This window comes from Scyliorhinus torazame, chromosome 4 (assembly GCF_047496885.1).
Source record: "Scyliorhinus torazame isolate Kashiwa2021f chromosome 4, sScyTor2.1, whole genome shotgun sequence".
In the NCBI taxonomy this organism is placed as follows: domain Eukaryota; kingdom Metazoa; phylum Chordata; class Chondrichthyes; order Carcharhiniformes; family Scyliorhinidae; genus Scyliorhinus; species Scyliorhinus torazame.
In genome coordinates, this window is record NC_092710.1 from 71737620 (window position 1) to 71752026 (window position 14407).

General features: G+C 50.7%; 1 protein-coding gene across 1 annotated transcript in view; it reads left to right on the top strand.

The window, feature by feature from the left end:
• LOC140411401 (uncharacterized) overlaps positions 1–14407 on the top strand; it is a 287890-nt gene that overhangs the window by 117736 nt on the left and 155747 nt on the right. The gene's annotated exons all lie outside the window — the stretch shown is intronic.

Consider the following 14407-nt stretch of genomic DNA (forward strand, 5'->3'; position numbering starts at 1 on the left):
AGATATCTCCCTGAGAGAGAGACTGAGAAACACCATTCAGTGTACAGATATCTCCCTGGGGAGAGAGACTGAGAGGCACCAGTCAGTGTTCAGATATCTCCCTGAGAGAGAGGGACTGGGAGTCACCAGTCAGTGTACAGATATCTCCCTGAGAGAGGGACTGAGAGACACCATTCTGTGTACACATATATCCCTGAGCCAGAGGGACTGAGAGACATCAGTCAGTGTACAGATATCTCCCTGAGAGCGATGGACTGAGAGACATCAGTCAGTGTACAGATATCTCCCTGAGAGAGGGACTGAGAGACACCAGTCAGTGTACAGATATCTCTCTGAGCGAGAGGGACTGAGAGACACCAGTCAGTGTACAGATATCTCCCTGAGAGAGAGAGACTCAGAGAGACCAGTCAGTGTACAGATATCTCGCTGAGAGAGAGGGACTGCGAGACACCAGTCAGTGTACAGATATCTCTCTGTGAGAGAGGGGATGTGGGACACCAGTCAGTGTACAGACATCACCCTGAGAGAGGGATTGGAAGACACCAGTCAGTGTACAGATATCTCCCTGAGAGAGAGCGACTGAGAGACACCAGTCAGTGTACAGATATCACCCTGTGAGAGATGGACTGAGAGACAACAATCAGTGTACAGATATCTCCCTGAGAGAGAGGGACTGAGAGACACCAGTCAGTGCACAGATATCTCCCTGAGAGAGAGGGACTGAGAGACACCAGTCAGTGTACAGATATCTCCCTGAGAGAGAGGGACTGAGAGACACCAGTCAGTGTACAGATATCTCCCTGAGAGAGAGGGACTGAGAGACACCAGTCAGTGTGCAGATATCTCCCTGGGGATTGGGACTGAGAGACACCAGTCAGTGTACAGATATCGCCCTGAGAGAGAGGGACTGAGAGACACCAGTCAGTGTACCGATATCACCCTGAGAGAGAGACTGTGAGACACCAGTCAGTATACAGACATCTCCCTGAGAGAGATGGACTAAGAGACACCAGTCAGTGTACAGATATCTCCCTGAGAGATAGGGACTGAGAGACACCAGTCAGTGTACCGATATCTCCCTGAGAGAGACTGAGAGACACCAGTCAGTGTACAGATATCTTCCTGAGAGAGAGGGACTGAGAGACACCAGTCAGTGTTCAGATATCTCCCTGAGAGAGAGAGACTCAGAGAGACCAGTCAGTGTACAGATATCTCCTTGAGAGAGAGGGACTGCGAGACAGCAGTCAGGGTACAGATATCACCCTGAGAGAGAGCGACTGAGAGACAGCAGTCAGTGTACAGATAACTCCCTGGTGAGGAACTGAGAGACACCAGTCAGTGTACAGATTTTTCGCTGAGAGGGACTGAGAGACACCAGTCAGTGTACAGATATATCCCTGAGAGAGAGGGACTGAGTGACACCAGTCTGTGTACAGATATCTCCCTGAGAGAGGGACTGAGAGACACCAGTCAGTGTACAGATATCTCCGTGAGAGAGGGACTGAGAGACACCATTCAGTGTACAGATATCTCCCTGAGCGAGAGGGACTGAGAGACACCAGTCAGTGCACAGATATCTCCCTGAGAGAGAGAGACTGAGAGACAGCAATCAGTGTACAGATATCTCCCTGAGAGAGAGGGACTGAGAGACATCAGTCAGTGTGCAGATATCTCCCTGAGAACGACTGAGAGACACCAGTCAGGGTACAGATATCTCCCTGAGAGAGAGGGTCTTAGATATACCAGTCATTGTTTAGATATCTCCCTGAGAGAGAGACTGAGAGACACCAGTCTGTACAGATATCTCCCTGAGAGTGAGGGTGTGAGAGATACCAGTCAGTGGACAGATATCTCCCTGAGAGAGAGACTGAGAAACACCATTCAGTGTACAGATATCTCCCTGGGGAGAGAGACTGAGAGGCACCAGTCAGTGTTCAGATATCTCCCTGAGAGAGAGGGACTGGGAGTCACCAGTCAGTGTACAGATATCTCCCTGAGAGAGGGACTGAGAGACACCATTCAGTGTACACATATATCCCTGAGCCAGAGGGACTGAGAGACATCAGTCAGTGTACAGATATCTCCCTGAGAGCGATGGACTGAGAGACATCAGTCAGTGTACAGATATCTCCCTGAGAGAGGGACTGAGAGACACCAGTCAGTGTACAGATATCTCTCTGAGCGAGAGGGACTGAGAGACACCAGTCAGTGTACAGATATCTCCCTGAGAGAGAGAGACTCAGAGAGACCAGTCAGTGTACAGATATCTCGCTGAGAGAGAGGGACTGCGAGACACCAGTCAGTGTACAGATATCTCTCTATGAGAGAGGGGATGTGGGACACCAGTCAGTGTACAGACATCACCCTGAGAGAGGGATTGGAAGACACCAGTCAGTGTACAGATATCTCCCTGAGAGAGAGCGACTGAGAGACACCAGTCAGTGTACAGATATCACCCTGTGAGAGATGGACTGAGAGACAACAATCAGTGTACAGATATCTCCCTGAGAGAGAGGGACTGAGAGACACCAGTCAGTGCACAGATATCTCCCTGAGAGAGAGGGACTGAGAGACACCAGTCAGTGTACAGATATCTCCCTGAGAGAGAGGGACTGAGAGACACCAGTCAGTGTACAGATATCTCCCTGAGAGAGAGGGACTGTGAGACACCAGTCAGTGTGCAGATATCTCCCTGGGGATTGGGACTGAGAGACACCAGTCAGTGTACAGATATCGCCCTGAGAGAGAGGGACTGAGAGACACCAGTCAGTGTACCGATATCACCCTGAGAGAGAGACTGTGAGACACCAGTCAGTATACAGACATCTCCCTGAGAGAGATGGACTAAGAGACACCAGTCAGTGTACAGATATCTCCCTGAGAGATAGGGACTGAGAGACACCAGTCAGTGTACCGATATCTCCCTGAGAGAGACTGAGAGACACCAGTCAGTGTACAGATATCTTCCTGAGAGAGAGGGACTGAGAGACACCAGTCAGTGCACAGATTTCTCCCTGAGAGCGACTGAGAGACACCAGTCAGTGTACAGATATCTCCCTGAGAGAGAGGGTCTGAGAGACACCAGTCAGTGTACAGATTTCTCCCTGAGAGAGAGGGACTGAGAGACACCAGTCAGTGTACAGATATCTCCCTGGGGAGAGCGACTGAGAGACACCAGTCAGTGTACCGATATCTCCCTGAGAGAGACTGAGAGACACCAGTCAGTGTACAGATATCTCCCTGAGAGAGGGACTGAGAGACACCAGTCAGTGTACAAATATCTCTCTGAGCGAGAGGGACTGAGAGACACCAGTCAGTGTACAGATATCTCCCTGAGAGAGAGAGACTCAGAGAGACCAGTCAGTGTACAGATATCTCTCTGTGAGAGAGGGGATGAGGGACACCAGTCAGTGTACAGACATCACCCTGAGAGAGGGATTGGAAGACATCAGTCAGTGTGCAGATATCTCCCTGAGAGAGAGCGACTGAGAGACACCAGTCAGTGTACAGATACCACCCTGTGAGAGATGGACTGAGAGACAAAAATCAATGTACAGATATCTCCCTGAGAGAGAGGGACTGAGAGACACCAGTCAGTGCACAGATATCTCCCTGAGAGAGAGGGACTGAGAGACACCAGTCAGTGTACAGACATCACCCTGAGAGAGGGATTGGAAGACACCAGTCAATGTACAGATATCTCCCTGAGAGAGAGGGACTGAGAGACACCAGTCAGTGTGCAGATATCTCCCTGGGGATTGGGACTGAGAGACACCAGTCAGTGTACAGAAATCTCCCTGAGAGAGAGGGACTAAGAGATACCATTCAGTGTACCGATATCACCCTGAGAGAGAGACTGAGAGACACCAGTCAGTATACAGACATCTCCCTGAGAGAGATGGACTAAGAGACACCAGTCAGTGTACAGATATCTCCCTGAGACATAGGGACTGAGAGACACCAGTCAGTGTACCGATATCTCCTGAGAGACTGAGAGACACCAGTCAGTGTACAGATATCTCCCTGAGAGAGAGGGACTTAGAGACACCAGTCAGTGCACAGATTTCTCCCTGAGAGGGACTGAGAGACACCAGTCAGTGTACATATATCTCCCTGAGAGGGAGGGTCTGAGAGACACCAGTCAGTGTACAAATATCTCCCTGGGGAGAGCGACTGAGAGACACCAGTCAGTGTACAGATATCTCCGAGAGAGAGGGACTGAGAGACACCAGTCAGTGTACAGATATCTCCATGAGAGAGAGGGACTGAGATGCATCAGTCAGTGTACAGATATCTCCCTGAGAGAGTGGGTCTGAGAGATACCAGTCAGTGTTTAGATATCTCCCTGAGAGAGAGACTGAGAGACACAAGTCTGTACAGATATCTCCCTGAGAGAGAGGGTCTGAGAGATACCAGTCAGTGCACAGATATCTCCCTGAGAGGGAGACTGAGAGACACCAGTCAGTGTACAGATATCTACCTGAAAGAGAGGGTCTGAGAGACACCAGTCAGTGTACAGATCACTCCCTGAGAGAGAGGGACTGAGAGACACCAGTCAGTGTACAGATATCTCCCTGGGGAGAGCGACTGAGAGACACCAGTCAGTGTACAGATATCTCGTTGAGAGAGGGACTGAGAGACACCAGACAGTGTACAGATATCTGCCTGAGAGAGAGACTGAGAGACACCAGTCAGTGTACAGATACCTCCCTGAGAGAGAGGGACTGAGAGACACCAGTCAGTGTACAGATATCTCCCTGAGAGAGGGACGGAGACACACCAGTCAGTGTAGAGATATCACTGTGAGCGAGAGGGACTGAGAGACACCAGTCAGTGTTCAGATATCTCCCTGAGAGAGAGAGACTCAGAGAGACCAGTCAGTGTACAGATATCTCCTTGAGAGAGAGGGACTGCGAGACAGCAGTCAGGGTACAGATATCACCCTGAGAGAGAGCGACTGAGAGACAGCAGTCAGTGTACAGATAACTCCCTGGTGAGGAACTGAGAGACACCAGTCAGTGTACAGATTTTTCGCTGAGAGGGACTGAGAGACACCAGTCAGTGTACAGATATATCCCTGAGAGAGAGGGACTGATAGACACCAGTCTGTGTACAGATATCTCCCTGAGAGAGGGACTGAGAGACACCAGTCAGTGTACAGATATCTCCGTGAGAGAGGGACTGAGAGACACCATTCAGTGTACAGATATCTCCCTGAGCGAGAGGGACTGAGAGACACCAGTCAGTGCACAGATATCTCCCTGAGAGAGAGAGACTGAGAGACAGCAATCAGTGTACAGATATCTCCCTGAGAGAGAGGGACTGAGAGACATCAGTCAGTGTGCAGATATCTCCCTGAGAACGACTGAGAGACACCAGTCAGGGTACAGATATCTCCCTGAGAGAGAGGGTCTTAGATATACCAGTCATTGTTTAGATATCTCCCTGAGAGAGAGACTGAGAGACACCAGTCTGTACAGATATCTCCCTGAGAGTGAGGGTGTGAGAGATACCAGTCAGTGGACAGATATCTCCCTGAGAGAGAGACTGAGAAACACCATTCAGTGTACAGATATCTCCCTGGGGAGAGAGACTGAGAGGCACCAGTCAGTGTTCAGATATCTCCCTGAGAGAGAGGGACTGGGAGTCACCAGTCAGTGTACAGGTATCTCCCTGAGAGAGGGACTGAGAGACACCATTCAGTGTACAGATATATCCCTGAGCGAGAGGGACTGAGAGACACCAGTCAGTGTACAGATATCTCCCTGAGAGCGATGGACTGAGAGACATCAGTCAGTGTGCAGATATCTCCCTGAGAGCGACTGAGAGACACCAGTCAGTGTACAGATAACTCCCTGGTGAGGGACTGAGAGACACCAGTCAGTGTACAGATTTCTCGCTGAGAGGGACTGAGAGACACCAGTCAGTGTACAGATACCTCCCTGAGAGAGAGGGACTGAGTGACACCAGTCTGTGTACAGATATCTCCCTGAGAGAGGGACTGAGTGACACCAGTCAGTGTACAGATATCTGCGTGAGAGAGGGACTGAGAGACACCATTCAGTGTACAGATATCTACCTGAGCGAGAGGGACTGAGAGACACCAGTCAGTGTACAGATATCTCCCTGAGAGAGAGAGACTGCGAGACAGCAATCAGTGTACAGATATCTCCCTGAGAGAGAGGGACTGAGAGACATCAGTCAGTGTGCAGATATCTCCCTGAGAACGACTGAGAGACACCAGTCAGGGTACAGATATCTCCCTGAGAGAGAGGGTCTGAGAGATACCAGTCATTGTTTAGATATCTCCCTGAGAGAGAGACTGAGAGACACCAGTCTGTACAGATATCTCCCTGAGAGTGAGGGTGTAAGAGATACCAGTCAGTGTACAGATATCTCCCTGAGAGAGAGACTGAGAAACACCAGTCAGTGTACAGATATCTCCCTGGGGAGAGAGACTGAGAGGCACCAGTCAGTGTACAGATATCTCCCTGAGAGAGAGGTACTGAGCGACACCAGTCAGTGTGCAGATATCTCCCTGGGGATTGGGACTGAGAGACACCAGTCAGTGTACCGATATCTCCCTGAGAGAGACTGAGAGACACCAGTCAGTGTACAGATATCTCCCTGAGAGAGAGGGACTGAGAAACACCAGTCAGTGCACAGATTTCTCCCTGAGAGGGACTGAGAGACACCAGTCAGTTTACAGATATCTCCCTGAGAGAGAGGGTCTGAGAGACTCCAGTCAGTGTCCAGAATTCTCCCTGAGAGAGAGGAACTGAGAGACACCAGTCAGTGTACAGATATCTCCCTGGGGAGAGCGACTGAGAGACACCAGTCAGTGTACCGATATCTCCCTGAGATAGACTGAGAGACACCAGTCAGTGTACAGATTTCTCCCTGAGAGAGGGACTGAGAGACACCAGTCAGTGTACAGATATCTCTCTGAGCGAGAGGGACTGAGAGACACCAGTCAGTGCACAGATATCTCCCTGAGAGAGAGAGACTCAGAGAGAGCAGTCAGTGTACAGATATCTCCCTGAGAGAGAGGGACTGCGAGACACCAGTCAGTGTACAGATATCTCTCTGTGAGAGAGGGGATGAGGGACACCAGTCAGTGTACAGACATCACCCTGAGAGAGGGATTGGAAGACACCAGTCAGTGTACAGATATCTCCCTGAGAGAGAGCGACTGAGAGACACCAGTCAGTGTACAGATACCACCCTGTGAGAGATGGACTGAGAGACAACAATCAGTGTACAGATATCTCCCTGAGAGAGAGGGACTGAGAGACACCAGTCAGTGCACAGATATCTCCCTGAGAGAGAGGGACTGAGAGACACCAGTCAGTGTACAGATATCTCCCTGAGAGAGAGGGACTGAGAGACACCAGCCAGTGTACAGATATCTCCCTGAGAGAGAGGGACTGAGAGACACCAGTCAGTGTGCAGATATCTCCCTGGGGATTGGGACTGAGAGACACCAGTCAGTGTACAGATATCTCCCTGAGAGACAGGGACTGAGAGACACCAGTCAGTGTACCGATATCACCCTGAGAGAGAGACTGAGAGACACCAGTCAGTATACAGACATCTCCCTGAGAGAGATGGACTAAGAGACACCAGTCAGTGTACAGATATCTCCCTGAGAGATAGGGACTGAGAGACACCAGTCAGTGTACCGATATCTCCTGAGGGAGACTGAGAGACACCAGTCAGTGTACAGATATCTCCCTGAGAGAGAGGGACTGAGAGACACCAGTCAGTGCACAGATTTCTCCCTGAGAGGGACTGAGAGACACCAGTCAGTGTACATATATCTCCCTGAGAGAGAGGGTCTGAGAGACACCAGTCAGTGTACAGATTTCTCCCTGAGAGAGAGGGACTGAGAGACACCAGTCAGTGTACAAATATCTCCCTGGGTAGAGCAACTGAGAGACACCAGTCAGTGTACAGATATCTACGAGAGCGAGGGACTGAGAGACACCAGTCAGTGTACAGATATCTCCCTGAGAGAGAGGGACTGAGATACACCAGTCAGTGTACAGATATCACCCTGAGAGAGAGAGACTGAGAGACACCAGTCAGTGTACAGATGTCTCCCTGAGAGAGAGGGACTGAGTGACACCAGACAGTATACAGATATCTCCCTGAGAGAGAGAGACTGAGAGACACCAGTCAGTGTACAGATATTTCCCTGAGAGAGAGGGACTGAGAGACAGCAGTCAGTGTGCAGATATCTGCCTGAGAGAGAGACTGAGAGACACCAGTCAGTGTACAGATACCTCCCTGAGAGAGAGAGACTGAGACACACCAGTCAGTGTACAGATATTTCCCTGAGAGAGGGACTGAGAGACACCAGTCAGTGTACAGATTTTTCCCTGAGAGAGAGACTGAGAGACACCAGTCAGTGCACAGATATCTCCCTGGGGAGAGCGACTGAGAGACACCAGTCAGTGTACAGATATCTCCGAGAGAGAGGGACTGATACACACCAGTCAGTGTACGGATATCTCCTTGAGAGAGAGACTGAGAGACATCAGTCAGTGTACAGATATGTCCCTGAGAGAGAGAGACTGAGAAACACCAGTCAGTGTACAGATATCTCCCTGGGGAGAGAGACTGAGAGGCACCAGTCAGTGTACAGATATCTCCCTGACAGAGAGGGACTGAGAGACACCAGTCAGTGTGCAGATATCTCCCTGGGGATTGGGGCTGAGAGACACCAGTCAGTGTACCGATATCTCCCTGAGAGAGACTGAGAGACACCAGTCAGTGTACAGATATCTCCCTGAGAGAGAGGGACTGATAGACACCAGTCAGTGCACAGATTTCTCCCTGAGAGGGACTGAGAGACACCAGTCAGTGTACAGATATCTCCCTGAGAGAGAGGGTCTGAGAGACACCAGTCAGTGTCCAGATTTCTCCCTGAGAGAGAGGGACTGAGAGACACCAGTCAGTGTACAGATATCTCCCTGGGGAGAGCGACTGAGAGACACCAGTCAGTGTACCGATATCTCCCTGAGAGAGACTGAGAGACACCAGTCAGTGTACAGATTTCTCCCTGAGAGAGGGACTGAGACACACCAGTAAGTGTACAGATATCTCCCTGGGGAGAGCGACTGAGAGACACCAGTCAGTGTACAGATATCTCCGAGAGAGAGGGACTGAGACACACCAGTCAGTGTACGGATATCTCCTTGAGAGAGAGACTGAGAGACACCAGTCAGTGTACAGATATGTCCCTGAGAGAGAGAGACTGAGAGACACCAGTCTGTGTACAGATATCTCCCTGAGCGAGGGGGACTGAGAGACACCAGTCTGTGTACAGATATCTCCCTGAGAGAGGGACTGAGAGACACCAGTAGGTGTACAGATATATCCCTGAGCGAGAGGGACTGAGAGACACCAGTCAGTGTACAGATATCTCCCTGAGAGCGATGGACTGAGAGACATCAGTCAGTGTGCAGATATCTCCCTGAGAGCGACCGAGAGACACCAGTCAGTGTACAGATAACTCCCTGGTGAGGGACTGAGAGACACCAGTCAGTGTACAGATTTCTCGCTGAGAGGGACTGAGAGACACCAGTCAGTGTACAGATACCTCCCTGAGAGAGAGGGACTGAGTGACACCAGTCTGTGTACAGATATCTCCCTGAGAGAGGGACTGAGTGACACCAGTCAGTGTACAGATATCTCCGTGAGAGAGGGACTGAGAGACACCATTCAGTGTACAGATATCTACCTGAGCGAGAGGGACTGAGAGACACCAGTCAGTGTACAGATATCTGCCTGAGAGAGAGAGACTGCGAGACAGCAATCAGTGTACAGATATCTCCCTGAGAGAGAGGGACTGAGAGACATCAGTCAGTGTGCAGATATCTCCCTGAGAACGACTGAGAGACACCAGTCAGGGTACAGATATCTCCCTGAGAGAGAGGGTCTGAGAGATACCAGTCATTGTTTAGATATCTCCCTGAGAGAGAGACTGAGAGACACCAGTCTGTACAGATATCTCCCCGAGAGTGAGGGTGTAAGAGATACCAGTCAGTGTACAGATATCTCCCTGAGAGAGAGACTGAGAAACACCAGTCAGTGTACAGATATCTCCCTGGGGAGAGAGACTGAGAGGCACCAGTCAGTGTACAGATATCTCCCTGAGAGAGAGGGACTGAGAGACACCAGTCAGTGTGCAGATATCTCCCTGGGGATTGGGACTGAGAGACACCAGTCAGTGTACCGATATCTCCCTGAGAGAGACTGAGAGACACCAGTCAGTGTACAGATATCTCCCTGAGAGAGAGGGACTGAGAAACACCAGTCAGTGCACAGATTTCTCCCTGAGAGGGACTGAGAGACACCAGTCAGTGTACAGATATCTCCCTGAGAGAGAGGGTCTGAGAGACACCAGTCAGTGTCCAGATTTCTCCCTGAGAGAGGGGGACTGAGAGACACCAGTCAGTGTACAGATATCTCCCTGGGGAGAGCGACTGAGAGACATCAGTCAGTGTACCGATATCTCCCTGAGAGAGACTGAGAGACACCAGTCAGTGTACAGATTTCTCCCTGAGAGAGGGACTGAGAGACACCAGTCAGTGTACAGATATCTCTCTGAGCGAGAGGGACTGAGAGACACCAGTGAGTGTACAGATATCTCCCTGAGAGAGAGAGACTCAGAGAGACCAGTCAGTGTACAGATATCTCCCTGAGAGAGAGGGACTGCGAGACACCAGTCAGTGTACAGATATCTCTCTGTGAGAGAGGGGATGAGGGACACCAGTCAGTGTACAGACATCACCCTGAGAGAGGGATTGGAAGACACCAGTCAGTGTACAGATATCTCCCTGAGAGAGAGCGACTGAGAGACACCAGTCAGTGTACAGATACCACCCTGTGAGAGATGGACTGAGAGACAACAATCAGTGTACAGATATCTCCCTGAGAGAGAGGGACTGAGAGACACCAGTCAGTGCACAGATATCTCCCTGAGAGAGAGGGACTGAGAGACACCAGTCAGTGTACAGATATCTCCCTGAGAGAGAGGGACTGAGAGACACCAGTCAGTGTGCAGATATCTCCCTGGGGATTGGGACTGAGAGACACCAGTCAGTGTACAGATATCTCCCTGAGAGAGAGGGACTGAGAGACACAAGTCAGTGTACCGATATCACCCTGAGAGAGAGACTGAGAGACACCAGTCAGTATACAGACATCTCCCTGAGAGAGATGGACTAAGAGACACCAGTCAGTGTACAGATATCTCCCTGAGAGAGAGGGACTGAGAGACACCAGTCAGTGCACAGATTTCTCCCTGAGAGGGACTGAGAGACACCAGTCAGTGTACATATATCTCCCTGAGAGAGAGGGTCTGAGAGACACCAGTCAGTGTACAGATTTCTCCCTGAGAGAGAGGGACTGAGAGACACCAGTCAGTGTACAAATGTCTCCCTGGGGAGAGCGACTGAGAGACACCAGTCAGTGTACAGATATCTCCGAGAGCGAGGGACTGAGAGACACCAGTCAGTGTACAGATATCTCCCTGAGAGAGAGGGACTGAGATACACCAGTCAGTGTACAGATATCACCCTGAGAGAGAGAGACTGAGAGACACCAGTCAGTGTACAGATGTCTCCCTGAGAGAGAGGGACTGAGTGACACCAGACAGTATACAGATATCTCCCTGAGAGAGAGAGACTGAGAGACACCAGTCAGTGTACAGATATTTCCCTGAGAGAGAGGGACTGAGAGACAGCAGTCAGTGTGCAGATATCTGCCTGAGAGAGAGACTGAGAGACACCAGTCAGTGTACAGATACCTCCCTGAGAGAGAGAGACTGAGAGACACCAGTCAGTGTACAGATATCTCCCTGAGAGAGGGACTGAGAGACACCATTCAGTGTACAGATATCTCCCTGAGAGAGAGGGTCTGAGAGACACCAGTCAGTGTACAGATTTCTCCCTGAGAGAGAGACTGGGAGACACCAGTCAGTGTACAGATATCTCCCTGGGGAGAGCGACTGAGAGACACCAGTCAGTGTACAGATATCTCCGAGAGAGAGGGACTGAGACACACAAGTCAGTGTACGGATATCTCCTTGAGAGAGAGACTGAGAGACACCAGTCAGTGTACAGATATGTCCCTGAGAGAGAGAGACTGAGAAACACCAGTCAGTGTACAGATATCTCCCTGGGGAGAGAGACGGAGAGGCACCAGTCAGTGTACAGATATCTCCCTGAGAGAGAGGGACTGAGAGACACCAGTCAGTGTGCAGATATCTCCCTGGGGATTGGGGCTGAGAGACACCAGTCAGTGTACCGATATCTCCCTGAGAGAGACTGAGAGACACCAGTCAGTGTACAGATATCTCCCTGAGAGAGAGGGACTGAGAGACACCAGTCAGTGCACAGATTTCTCCCTGAGAGGGACTGAGAGACTCCAGTCAGTGTCCAGATATCTCCCTGAGAGAGAGGGTCTGAGAGACACCAGTCAGTGTCCAGATTTCTCCCTGAGAGAGAGGGACTGAGAGACACCAGTCAGTGTACAGATATCTCCCTGGGGAGAGCGACTGAGAGACACCAGTCAGTGTACCGATATCTCCCTGAGAGAGACTGAGAGACACCAGTCAGTGTACAGATTCCTCCCTGAGAGAGGGACTGAGAGACACCAGTCAATGTACAGATATCTCTCTGAGCGAGAGGGACTGAGAGACACCAGTCAGTGTACAGATATCTCCGTGAGAGAGAGAGACTCAGAGAGACCAGTCAGTGTACAGATATCTCCCTGAGACAGAGGGACTGCGAGACACCAGTCAGTGTACAGATATCTCTCTGTGAGAGAGGGGATGAGGGACACCAGTCAGTGTACAGACATCACCCTGAGAGAGGGATTGGAAGACACCAGTCAGTGTACAGATATCTCCCTGAGAGAGAGCGACTGAGAGACACCTGTCAGTGTACAGATACCACCCTGTGAGAGATGGACTGAGAGACAACAATCAGTGTACAGATATCTCCCTGAGAGAGACGGACTGAGAGACACCAGTCAGTGCACAGATATCTCCCTTAGAGAGAGGGACTGAGAGACACCAGTCAGTGTACAGATATCTCCCTGAGAGAGAGGGACTGAGAGACACCAGCCAGTGTACAGATATCTCCCTGAGAGAGAGGGACTGAGAGACACCAGTCAGTGTGCAGATATCTCCCTGGGGATTGGGACTGAGAGACACCAGTCAGTGTACAGATATCTCCCTGAGAGAGAGGGACTGAGAGACACCAGTCAGTGTACCAATATCACCCTGAGAGAGAGACTGAGAGACACCAGTCAGTATACAGACATCTCCCTGAGAGAGAGGGACTGAGAGACACCAGTCAGTGCACAGATTTCTCCCTGAGAGGGACTGAGAGACACCAGGCAGTGTACAGATATCTCCCGGAGAGATAGGGACTGAGAGACACCAGTCAGTGTACCGATATCTCCTGAGGGAGACTGAGAGACACCAGTCAGTGTACAGATAGCTCCCTGAGAGAGAGGGACTGAGAGACACCAGTCAGTGCACAGATTTCTCCCTGAGAGGGACTGAGAGACACCAGTCAGTGTACATATATCTCCCTGAGAGAGAGGGTCTGAGAGACACCAGTCAGTGTACAGATTTCTCCCTGAGAGAGAGGGACTGAGAGACACCAGTCAGTGTACAAATATCTCCCTGGGGAGAGCGACTGAGAGACACCAGTCAGTGTACAGATATCTCCGAGAGCGAGGGACTGAGAGACACCAGTCAGTGTACAGATATCTCCCTGAGAGAGAGGGACTGAGATACACCAGTCAGTGTACAGATATCACCCTGAGAGAGAGAGACTGAGAGACACCAGTCAGTGTACAGATGTCTCCCTGAGAGAGAGGGACTGAATGACACCAGACAGTATACAGATATCTCCCTGAGAGAGAGAGACTGAGAGACACCAGTCAGTGTACATATATCTCCCTGAGAGAGAGGGTCTGAGAGACACCAGTCAGTGTACAGATTTCTCCCTGAGAGAGAGGGACTGAGAGACACCAGTCAGTGTACAAATGTCTCCCTGGGGAGAGCGACTGAGAGACACCAGTCAGTGTACAGATATCTCCGAGAGCGAGGGACTGAGAGACACCAGTCAGTGTACAGATATCTCCCTGAGAGAGAGGGACTGAGATACACCAGTCAGTGTACAGATATCACCCTGAGAGAGAGAGACTGAGAGACACCAGTCAGTGTACAGATGTCTCCCTGAGAGAGAGGGACTGAGTGACACCAGACAGTATACAGATATCTCCCTGAGAGAGAGAGACTGAGAGACACCAGTCAGTGTACAGATATTTCCCTGAGAGAGAGGGACTGAGAGACAGCAGTCAGTGTGCAGATATCTGCCTGAGA